Source organism: Acanthaster planci, linkage group LG10 (genome assembly GCF_054643075.1).
Source record: "Acanthaster planci isolate LZ-2023a linkage group LG10, COTS_SCS, whole genome shotgun sequence".
Taxonomy (NCBI): Eukaryota; Metazoa; Echinodermata; class Asteroidea; order Valvatida; family Acanthasteridae; genus Acanthaster; species Acanthaster planci.
Window position 1 is genome coordinate 11,828,719 of NC_141786.1, and position 10,961 is coordinate 11,839,679.

General features: G+C 40.6%; 1 long non-coding RNA gene across 1 annotated transcript; it reads left to right on the forward strand.

The window, feature by feature from the left end:
• Window positions 1-1,448: 1,448 nt before the first annotated feature.
• On the forward strand, window positions 1,449-3,464 carry LOC147797767 (uncharacterized). Its single transcript, XR_015426692.1, has 2 exons — window positions 1,449-2,363; window positions 2,768-3,464. It is a non-coding gene; the product is annotated as an uncharacterized LOC147797767 (long non-coding RNA).
• The last annotated feature ends 7,497 nt before the right edge of the window (window positions 3,465-10,961 follow it).

Below are 10,961 nucleotides of genomic sequence, written 5' to 3' on the forward strand. Positions count from 1 at the left end.
CCAACAGCTTTTGCCTTGTCTTTCTATACTCACACGCAAAGACAGAAAAAAAAGGTGGTTGGGAACAAACAAAATATCCACCTGTGCACTAATGATAGCTCCGCGCTCTAACTGATACTCATGACACGGAATTTGAAACTTACTCAACAAAACCACCTGCGGTACACGTACGTACCACCCACCTCGCTACCTGAACGGTTTGCGAAGTCGTGTATAGGATAGGCGCTCCTGGCCTCGTGGTACCGTATGGACACACACACTTTCAGCTCAGATCATATGTTCAGCCGGCCGTCTTCAATGATCAAGATTAGTGATCCATCGTTTTGTGGGAGGGGCGCTATCTGGTGGGGGTGCGCATGATCAGGCACAACAGAACACCCTGGGCTAGGATCTCTGCTGGTGTTATTGCTATTTGAATTTCAGCAGTAGACAGCCCAACAGCGGAGGCGACGGCAAACTTGAGGAATTTAAAGAAAAAGAAACACAACTTAAGTTAATTCACCTTCTAGGTGAATGGCAGGAATTGTATATGTATAATCTGAATGTATTGAAATAGCACAGTTTGACCCTAAAATGATGAAACTGGAAATGTCTGGAAAAAGAGTTTATCTATTCATCCTTCCAAATTGATTAATTGCCCAAAAAAATTAAATTCACACTGTGGACTTCCTCCTGATGGAAATAACAAAGAGTTCACCCTATTGTCATTATCCAATCCCAAAAATACAGTTACATTGGAATAAAGACTATAAATCAATATCCCTCAAGTACCGGGAAGATTACTCTTTAATTACTTTGTATCTTAGAGATAGACTTTAATATAAATGAAGTCCATTCATTTCAAACAATTTCAAAATTAAAGCAATAATCTTCTCCAATAAGCAAGGGATTTACATGTCACTTAATCCTCAAGTACATGTGCCCATCTCATTAATTTACATGTCACAATTTGCCCAACATGTGCCTGTACATGTACATGCAAGTAATGTACACTTATGCGAAACCACTTACTTCCTTCAATTAAATGATCTAAACTACATAACCCCACATAATTACTCCACCATAGATCCTACTCACAGTTTTGGTCTCGGCACCATGGACGTTGATACAGATGTATATATACATATATATGCAAACCAGACTTGTCTGAGCACACTGCTATAAGGCCGCCATTATTTTACCGCTCGAAAGTAACAAAACCATTTGCCCAATTTACCCATAAAATAATCTATTTTATCAATACAAGATAAAATGCATTATTCTGGGCAGGCAAACGTTTGTTGTCAATCTCTCGCTCGATCAGCTGTTTGTTGCCATGGTAAACATTAGGGCTGAAGTAAAGACACCCGGTAACCGGCACTCATTGCTGGCAGGAGGCCAAGGTGATTCATAATCATAGCGATATGTCACGATTGGTCGCTCGGGTAGGTGTGTTTGCGCATGCGCCAAACATTTTGAAAATGGTGCCCCTCATTATCGCTTAGGAATATTAATTTTTAATCCCTTGGGAGATAAACTTGAGACGACTCTCCAATTACATCCCCTCTTTCCAGTGACGACATCGTATCTGGCGGTTTCTAGTCACCCCAGTTGCTTAGATGGATTCATCAAAATGATAAATATTTTTTAAATGATAAAAATATTCCATTCCAAAGTAAATTTATGCAAGGTCAAATTTTCGACACATTTTTGAATAAAATCGTTAATTTTTTCAGTATTTGTCAGAAAAAGTAAGGATATTTTTAAAACCACGTTTTTTACAGAAATCTACCTTCTTAAATTTGGTGAACGAGGGTCCAGTGTTCATTATTTTCGCTGCGGGAAGAGAGCTAAGATTTTTTTTAGTCATGAAAACCCACCCTTGAATATCATATTTTTGGTGACATTTCGATTTGAAATTGCTCGTGATGCACTTTGTACCATGTCGTGAAAAGTGGGAGAATTCTCTAGTTTGGAGCTAATGCTGCATGTTTCGTGAAAATGTGAAATTGTAGGCTTGTTTGTTTCTGTCGGAGATCAGAAACGTCGGAATCACTCCATGGCTACCATGCTTGGCAAGCCATCTAGCGTGCCTGGAAGCTGACACCCGTGGGAAGAAAGCTGACACCGGCCCCTGTCGCGAAACCGCGGCCGGCCGCCTTGTGGTTGGCTGCCGTTGAGCCGAGCTTGGGGCCCACACCCACTGCAGTGACTGACAGATTCCTCCATGTCGTGACCGTAGAAACCCCACTTTCACAGCTCTGTATATGCTGATGAAGACCACATTTTACTACCTTGGCAGTCCTGGCACTACTTCAGTACTTGGTCCAGGATGATATCGCTTCGCATTGTGCTAGCCAAATGATGTTTGGAAATGTTAAAAGGTGGGCCTAGGCTTAAATTAAAAGGTTTTTTGTCAATCTCAGTTGGCTGAAAAATAAGACCCTGCGAAAAAGGACATGACAGATCATTTTTGTATGTGTGTGGTGAAATTTATACCCAACAAACATCTGTAATTTATTGGCATGGCCTGGCTTGTCTCGGGGTCAACAGGTGATTGTTAGTTACATTTTTTGGCAGGAATTTGTTGCAGTTGATGAAGGCAGCATTTACACTTCACGTTAAACACAACAATAAAAAAAATCTTTTCTTATTTAATTTGAATTGAAGTGATTCTGACACAAGATGAGGAATGCCATTGGAAATCTATAATATGGAGAAACCTGCCAATCATTATTTTTAAAACCTTTTGATAGTACATGAATGTTCACATTATATTTTTTTCCAGTCGGAGCAATTACACAGATACCGTGATGCCTGAGCTGATGATTTGGAATTTCAAGCATTTCAAGGGATGACTCTGATGACTGTAAGGAAATAATTAAAATTTAGTCGAAATGAGTTGAAGCGTACAATGATGAATGATATTTTATTAAGTGGCAAAGATTTATTTAAAGTTTTCAAATTATTTGATATAAAGTGTAAGACAAGAAAATAGTGAGTATTTTGGATGTAAACCTTCAAAGCACATATTTTGTCCAAGACTTCATGTAGGTATTGTTCATGTATCTGCGTTGCTGAAGTGAATCAACAGAAAACTGTGAAAAAAATAGGCGTTTCAAAAGATTTTTTGCAGAAACGAATTGTTTTGAACCAAGAATGTACCCCCTAGGTTCTGTTCATGTAATAGAACTCACAGTAAAGTTTCATGTTTTATGTAAAAATTTTTTACCCGCATTAAATGCGGTTGAGCAACAAAGCCGTTACACAATTTCATAATTCAGGCGTTCTATCCATACAGCTGTTGTTGAGGTCTTTGAAAATGACTAAAAACGCAGGAAATCTGGACCACTTAAAGAAGTAAAGGCCCCTCCTTCCTCCATTGGCAGCTTAAAGAAAGAATGAGATGTGTAAAATTTCTGTACTGATTTGTGATTGACATTTTCAATAAATCAACAAAACACTGAATTTTGCTTGCAGTCTAAGGTCTCTTGTTTCCTTGTAAATTAATATCTGGTGGTTTTGTATTGTCATCATTGACAGTTTAAGACATTATTTAATTTGTTCTCTTATCTAAGTGTACTTATTTCCAAGACTTTTAAGACTTTCAAAACTTAATGTTCACTGGTAACTGCTGTCTAGAAATCTGTCATTGGTCTTAAGAGATTGGCAATGCTGAAGCTACCCAAGCGACATATGCAAAGTTGCAGTTGGAGTTGCATAAAGGAGAAAAAATAGAGGTGCGAAACAAGTGAAACACCTTTAAAAAATTGGAAAGTCTTTTTGGAATGTTTTGAGTTCAGACGGGTTGATCTATTTGAGTGATTCATTATTTTAAAGTCTCCAAACAAACTGAAATATTTGCTTTATCACGAAACTGGTAGAGCTTACGTGAATGTGGCTATTCTGCAACGCACGGGTAAGTTCCTATTCAATCACACGTGAACTTGACCTTCTAAATCCGAAATAGGCTGACGAGATCGGGCAATCTTTCTCACCAAAAAATCTTAGCTCGGTAGTGACAATATTAAAAAATTACATCAACTCTTGAACTACAGCAAGAACCCAACAAAGTCTCCGTAAAAAATGCGGTTTGTAAATGCCAAAATTGTACTTTGAAGTTCGTTTTTTACGCGCGGAAATAGTAGTAGAGAAGTGACAGTTCCGGACCACACGCCCTTTTCACCGTTTTCAGCAAAAACTCCTGGGTAGTACATCGACGCAAAAATCAAGGGAATCCCCTAAAAATCTGGAATTCCAGATTTTAACGGTTTTCCCTGGGTACCTCATCGACCCCAAAATCCAGCTCTAAAAATACCGGGTAAATATACACCTTCTGAGCCAAAATCTCTTTCACCCACCCGCGCCGGGGATTTCCACTTCACTGACCTTGAACTTTTAACCCCGCTCGCTGGCTAAACAACCCGTGACTAGCGCCGGGGATTTCCACTCAACTTTTGACCCCGGCTGGCTAAACAACTCGTGACAGAAATCCCGCCCGAATAAAAATGATAAAAAATTTAAAAAAACCTAATTATAAATAGAACATGTCAACTCAAATGTATATCGTCTCAAATGACCACGAACGTCTAAATGCCGGCAACAAAAACCCAAAAATTACCTACGGCCCCTTTGACTCTGAAAATTTAGTCATTTTAAGACCTATAAAGTCTTCTTCTAAGATTATCTATTCTCACGAGGGGCAACACAAGCGATTGTTGATTAGACTTGAAGACCCTTGTTATGGCGTTAACCCGGTTTACAAATATGGCACTAAGGAACCTACTGGCCAAGATCAAATTTGTTATCAAGTGTCTCCCGATACCGAATCGTTGCTGTTATGTATAAATGAAGCATTTTATAATTATTTTGAAAAATTAACAGATGATATCCTGGAAGATCTCCCCGTGATTACGCGTAACTCTTTTAAGGTGTCTCAAAAACTAGACGACATACCCGATCAAATCAATTACTTAGTTAAGCCGGCTTATACCGATGTACCTTAAGATCGCCTATGATGCCTCTTTGGTGGATAAATCGTTTAAAGAAATTGATCGCTCTCTTTTTGCTAATAAGAAATGCCAAGCGATCTCTTTGATCTCTCCTAAAGATATTTACTACGGCGCGCACGGTTCACTTTCTTGCGGCGCGAGTGTTAGGTATAGAGTTATATCGGCTATGCTAACGGTTGAAGAAAAACCTTACCTTTTGGACGCGTTTGATTAAATAAAAGTTAGTGAAAGTCAATTTAACCTCGGTTATCCCGGGGTTAATTTTTTTTTTACTTTAAATAAATAAACTCTTATATAAAATGACTGATGCGGAACTTTGCCACTTGCTGAATCTAAAGGAAGTACACATAATTGGGGCAACGAGAAATGTTCAACCGAGGCCACCTTGCGATCACCAAATACTTGAAACGGGTGAAAGATACACGTGTAAACATTGCGGTCAAATTTTTGGGTGGGTTTCTTCGTTCGGAGCCGCAGACGTGGGAGATCGATATTACAAGCATCACGTTTGGAGGAAACCTAAGCCGCCAAAATCGAGAAAAACGTTGCTGAAGTATAATCTGTCTTTTAAAAACGGCGAAGCGGGTGAAATAGAATACAAGTTGAACCAAGTTTTAAACGGTAAAATCTCTCGAGGTAAACCGTTGGAAGCTTTAATTGCGGTCTGTTATCAAGACGTCACTGGGGAAATCGAATCTGAAGTTAAAGAACTTTTTCAAGTCTCGGATAAGCACTGGAAAAACGCTATGGAGAAGTTTAACCTCGCAAAACAAGACGTATAAAACGTATATAATAAAATGGGGACGCACACTTTTCACTTGACCGAGAACCCGCAGACGTTTAGATTGAAAAACGAGATCAACAACACCAAAGGCGACAAAGTCGTCCGAGTAAAGAATATTCAGTTTGAAGCTGGATATTTTAACGTAACAAACGCTACTGAAATTGAGTGGGATACAAACTTGGACGGTAGGCCAGCGGGGGTACTTGGCGAACGACCGCCCGGTATGCCCTCAGTGGAAAGAACGGATTCATCTCCCACTCCAGAATTAGTACAAACAGCTAAAAACAGATTGATCGAAGCAAGCAAATAAGAGAGGCGAGTTAGCGGAAGAAATCAGAATAATCGCTGATGAAATTGAGCAGTTAAACCAAGAAATCGCAGCTTTAGAAGATCAGTTAAACCAAAGACAACCATCAGAAACGCGAGCTCGTCTACATTTTGATCTCGACGATAAAAAAATCAAATCAGCTTCACTGCTCGAGGGGCAAAGACAAGCTTTAGATGAAATATACGAAGGGAATCCACCAACTCGACCTACCACCACCACCAACTCCCCCAGGATACCCAGAAGAGAATTAACTAAAAGACTGTTTTTGACGGGGCTAACTGGGCCTATATACGACAGACTTCATTCGCAAAGCTCATCCAAACCATTACCTCAGGGTCAAAGAGGAAGCATCGTGGTATCCCCCGGTTATTACGGCATAGACTGGTTTCACTTTTTGTTAAACTCGATACCGGGTGTTTCTTTTAAGGTTCACTCGGAATCTAAACGGGTGACTTTGGCAATTACGGACCCCAATCTCAAGTTGCGACTAAATAAAGAAGTGTCCAAGCTATTAAACTTACCCAAAATAAAACTTTTACCCAACGTTATTTACGAAGGCAATTATTACGGCATAGACTGGTTTCACTTTTTGTTAAACTCGATACCGGGTGTTTCTTTTAAGGTTCACTCGGAATCTAAACGGGTGACTTTGGCAATTACGGACCCCAATCTCAAGTTGCGACTAAATAAAGAAGTGTCCAAGCTATTAAACTTACCCAAAATAAAACTTTTACCCAACGTTATTTACGAAGGCAATTACGATTTAAATCCCTTGAAACTCGCGTTTATTCATTGCGAACAATTAAATACATTTGACAACTTTTATAACGGGCGGACTTCAGACTTGCTGTGCGTGATAGCTACCGAACCTCACACCCGTAATCACTGTGAAACGCCTAAAAAGTTAATCGACAGGAACATCAGTGAATTGACTTTTTCTGTTAAAAACGACAGAGGTGAGCTCGTGAATAACATCGGCAAAATTTTAATCGAGTTAGACATTTTTTAAAACGCGTAATTATAAAAGTAATAAGATGATATACCCTGATTTAAGTGAACAAGCGGAAACCAAAATTTACAGACTCAGGAAGATCGAAGAAATTAAATCTCAAATCCAAAGAGAACGCAACGCGAGGGAAAATAGTTACAAAAAGATCAAACGACTCTTAACCGCGCTCGGATACGTAGAGCACGGCATGGAATTAATTGGAGTCACATCGGCAGCCGTGGGCATTCCCGCCATTTTGGGCGTCATTACCGGACCCGTCGGGCTCGTGATGGAAGGCGCTGCTATCGGTGCGTTTGGCGCTTACGCGATTCTAAAGTACGCCTCTCGTAGACTCACCCACAAAACTAAAAAATCTCACGCGTATCTCACGCGATTGAAGACGGTGACATATCCCATGAAGAATTTGTCCTTATTTTATCCGAGCTGAAAAAGTTTAACGAGATGAAAGAAACGATTAGATAGCGTACGTCTACAAAATTGGAAGCGAGCAAAGCGAGCGAAACTTCTAAAGAAGAATTTGAACGTCAAGTCAACGACAGAGCAGAAGCGCTAGCCAACGAACGGGCGGCGGTTTTAAAAAAAGATCTTATGAAAAAACTTGGCGAATAAGTTTTACAAAGTCGGTTGAGAACAAGCGTAGAGGGTACGACCGGAGGGAGAACGACCAGAGCGAGTACGAAGAGAATCCACCCACTTATCGAGAAGCGACTATTCCAACGGCTCCTCCTTTTTAAAATTCTTTTAAAATAAATGGGAGGCAATTTTAGTAGTCTAAATATTTTAGTAAACGAAGACAATTCATTTACAGCCGAGTTTCCAAATTTAACGCAGGTTCGGAGGCGATATCGTTTTACCAAAATCAATTTAATTTCGCGGTCTATTGCGCAACGACGGCCTGCGGTGTGGGCTTTGATCTGCTGTCTGACCCTAATCCATACGTCTCGGCTTTATTTAATTTTCACGTGTATTACACCGTACGAAAAATATTTTACGAATGCGTAATGCCCATTCCGAGCGACGACGTATTTGACGCGTTACACAATAATTATGACCATCGGAAGTTTACCGACACGTGTCTTTTATACGGAGTAGACCCGAATAAATCGTACAAACAAACGAGGGACACTTTGTCGAACGGATTAGGCACAGCTTACTACTACGACAATGGATATATACCTGTTCCGGGTAAAAACTACGACGCGCACGACTTACACGTGACCAACGGTAAATACGCGGGATCTACTTACATGGGATTTGGATGGGAAAGCTCCGGTCACGCGAGCACATACACGGTTACCTGGATTTCACAGTCGGACGCGGTTACATTGGCCTGGTGGGACTTCGTTCCTAAAAAGTCTCGGTTGACTGACGTGGGAATCACCAAGGTAAATGAATCAATTCGAGCTTACGTCTACGCATTACTAGGGGCACAGGCGCAGACCAAGACCAGCGTTTTGGCTACCGGCACCGGATTAGACGCGCGACGGCAATTTATTACGATCGTAGAATCTTTAATTAATTCGGGTCCCGATTTGGAACAGTCGATTGACCAATACCAAGATTCGCTACAATACGCAAAAACGCCTTTAAACTTCGTAGTTGCCCCAGGTTTGTACCTGGAACCCTCGGATATGGACTTACGCATCGGAACGTTTGAGGGATACAACAATAATTTACAAATCGCGACTGAGGATATGAAGACTGGATACGTACCGAGTTTGAATAACGGAGCGAGTACTAATGAAGAAGCGATTCAACCAGAAGTGTTACCAAAGCCAATTGTAAAGCCAGTTTTAAGTAAGCCTTTAGACGCCCACAATGAAGAGAAACTATCATTAACCGTTGGAGCCGTTGCTTTGGGTGTTGTTGGGTTTACTTTATACAAGGTTTTCACTTAAACGAAGCGAAGCGAGAACGTTTTGAATTAAGACGTAAAAAAAAAAATTCACCCCAAATTTGGAGTGAATTTTTAAAATCTCTTTTTACCCATTCTTTTGTACGTACGTCAAAAGCAAAACACCCGCGCCCACGAACAAGGTCCACACGTGCTCTGCCACCCATCCGACCGCTTTACTCGCCACATTAAAAATCCAACTCAAAATGCTACCGATGATCCCGGGCAAAGCTCCTAAGGCACTCAACCCGAGTTTCTTTAATACGTTTGCCAGGTTCCACAGTTGACGTTTGATCCAATCGGTGACCCCGCCTTTGGAAGGAGGAGCAGGCGTTGGTGTCGGTTCAGGCGTTGGTTTGACCGCTCCGCCAGTTCCGGCAGCTCTAACGCTAGCCACGATACTACTAACGATGGTACTTACCGCTAAACTAAAAGCCGTTAAGATGCTTACGGTCGTGACGCCTTGCTCTCTAAATATCGTTCGAATCTTATCACCCAGGGTGTCATCCGAATGTAAAGCGTAATTAATTAAACCTTTAACTCGCGATATTTGACTTTTGAGTTTACCGTTTAATATGTCTCTTTGAGCTTGTAGTCCTTCGAGTTGATCGTTTAATTCACGTAAACGATCCGAATCTTCAGAAGTCTAGAGTCTACTTATTTCTTCTTGAATTTCAGTAATTTTAGCTTCGTTTAATCGTATCTGTCCTCTAATCGTTCGCAATTGTTTGTCTAATCCTAAGAGCTCTCTATAGTTTAATCCTTCTGTTTGAACGTTTGTATCTTGGGTGAGCTCTTCTACGATGTCACTAACTTGATCTGATATTTGGGGTAACTCTTCCATTGGAATACTCTCGGGTTGAATGGATTTGTGCTTTTTGCACCGATCTTCCATAATTTTTAAATCCTAATTTGTATCTTATAAATTCTTGTGCCGACATTGTGTTTTTATCTCTTTTTCCGTATTTGTCTCTGACGATTTTATAACCAGCATCTTTGGCGTTTTGCACGATTGTTTTAAGACCAACGAGTGTTTCTGGGTTTCCTTTGGCGGTTAATAATACATCGCCGTATTTTTCTTCACGTTTGTAAAATAAACCAGTATTTCTGCGGTAATCAAACATTTCATAGTGGAGTTTTGGCGGTACGTCTGTTCTTCCGGCTTTTTTAAAATATCGGTAAAAGGTATCTACAGTTGGATTAGTCGTGAATACCGCTCTCCCTCGTTCTAAAGGATCATCGGGTAACATTACCGGTCTTGGGGTTATTTCCAATTTTGATCCAATCGGTTTTTTTATTACCTTTCTTCCATCTGGTTTGTCTAATACAGGTTCTTTTTGTTCAATCGGTATTGTTCCTATTCTTAGTTCATTAAATGAAGTGTCGGTATCGTCTAATCCAGGCTCAATAAAGGACGTTTCTTGGTCAAGCTCATTTTCTTGATCTTGGTCTTCTAAGAGAGGTGTTTCCTCAAGATCGAATCCCCCTTCTGCCATTTCTTTTGTAGTATACGTTTTATATTTTTTTTAAGCGGTGGGTAGGCTAGCGGGTAGAATACCCTGCGCCACCAACCAACCTTGGGTAGCCAATGTGCCGCTGGACAAAGCGGTTAATTTTAATGCATCTTCGGCGGACAACCTATTTAGGTCCGGTGGTTTAATTTCAAATAGCTTACTCGACAGCATGGCGTATCCGAGTGAGATTCCTGAAACGACGGCACCGTGGTAAACCGTATTGGCAATTCCGTTTACGTCGATTGATTTAGCGTTACTCATATTTAATAATAAGGAACTTTTAAATGAAGCAAGCGTCAGCGAGCTACGAGCGCAGCGAGAATTCATTCCATATCTAAAATTGGTTCTTGTTTGGGAATAGTCGAGCTTTGCTCGACTTTACTCGCTTCTTGCTTTGGCTGAATAATTTGTCGTGAACTGGGCTGGACACTGCTCGACTTG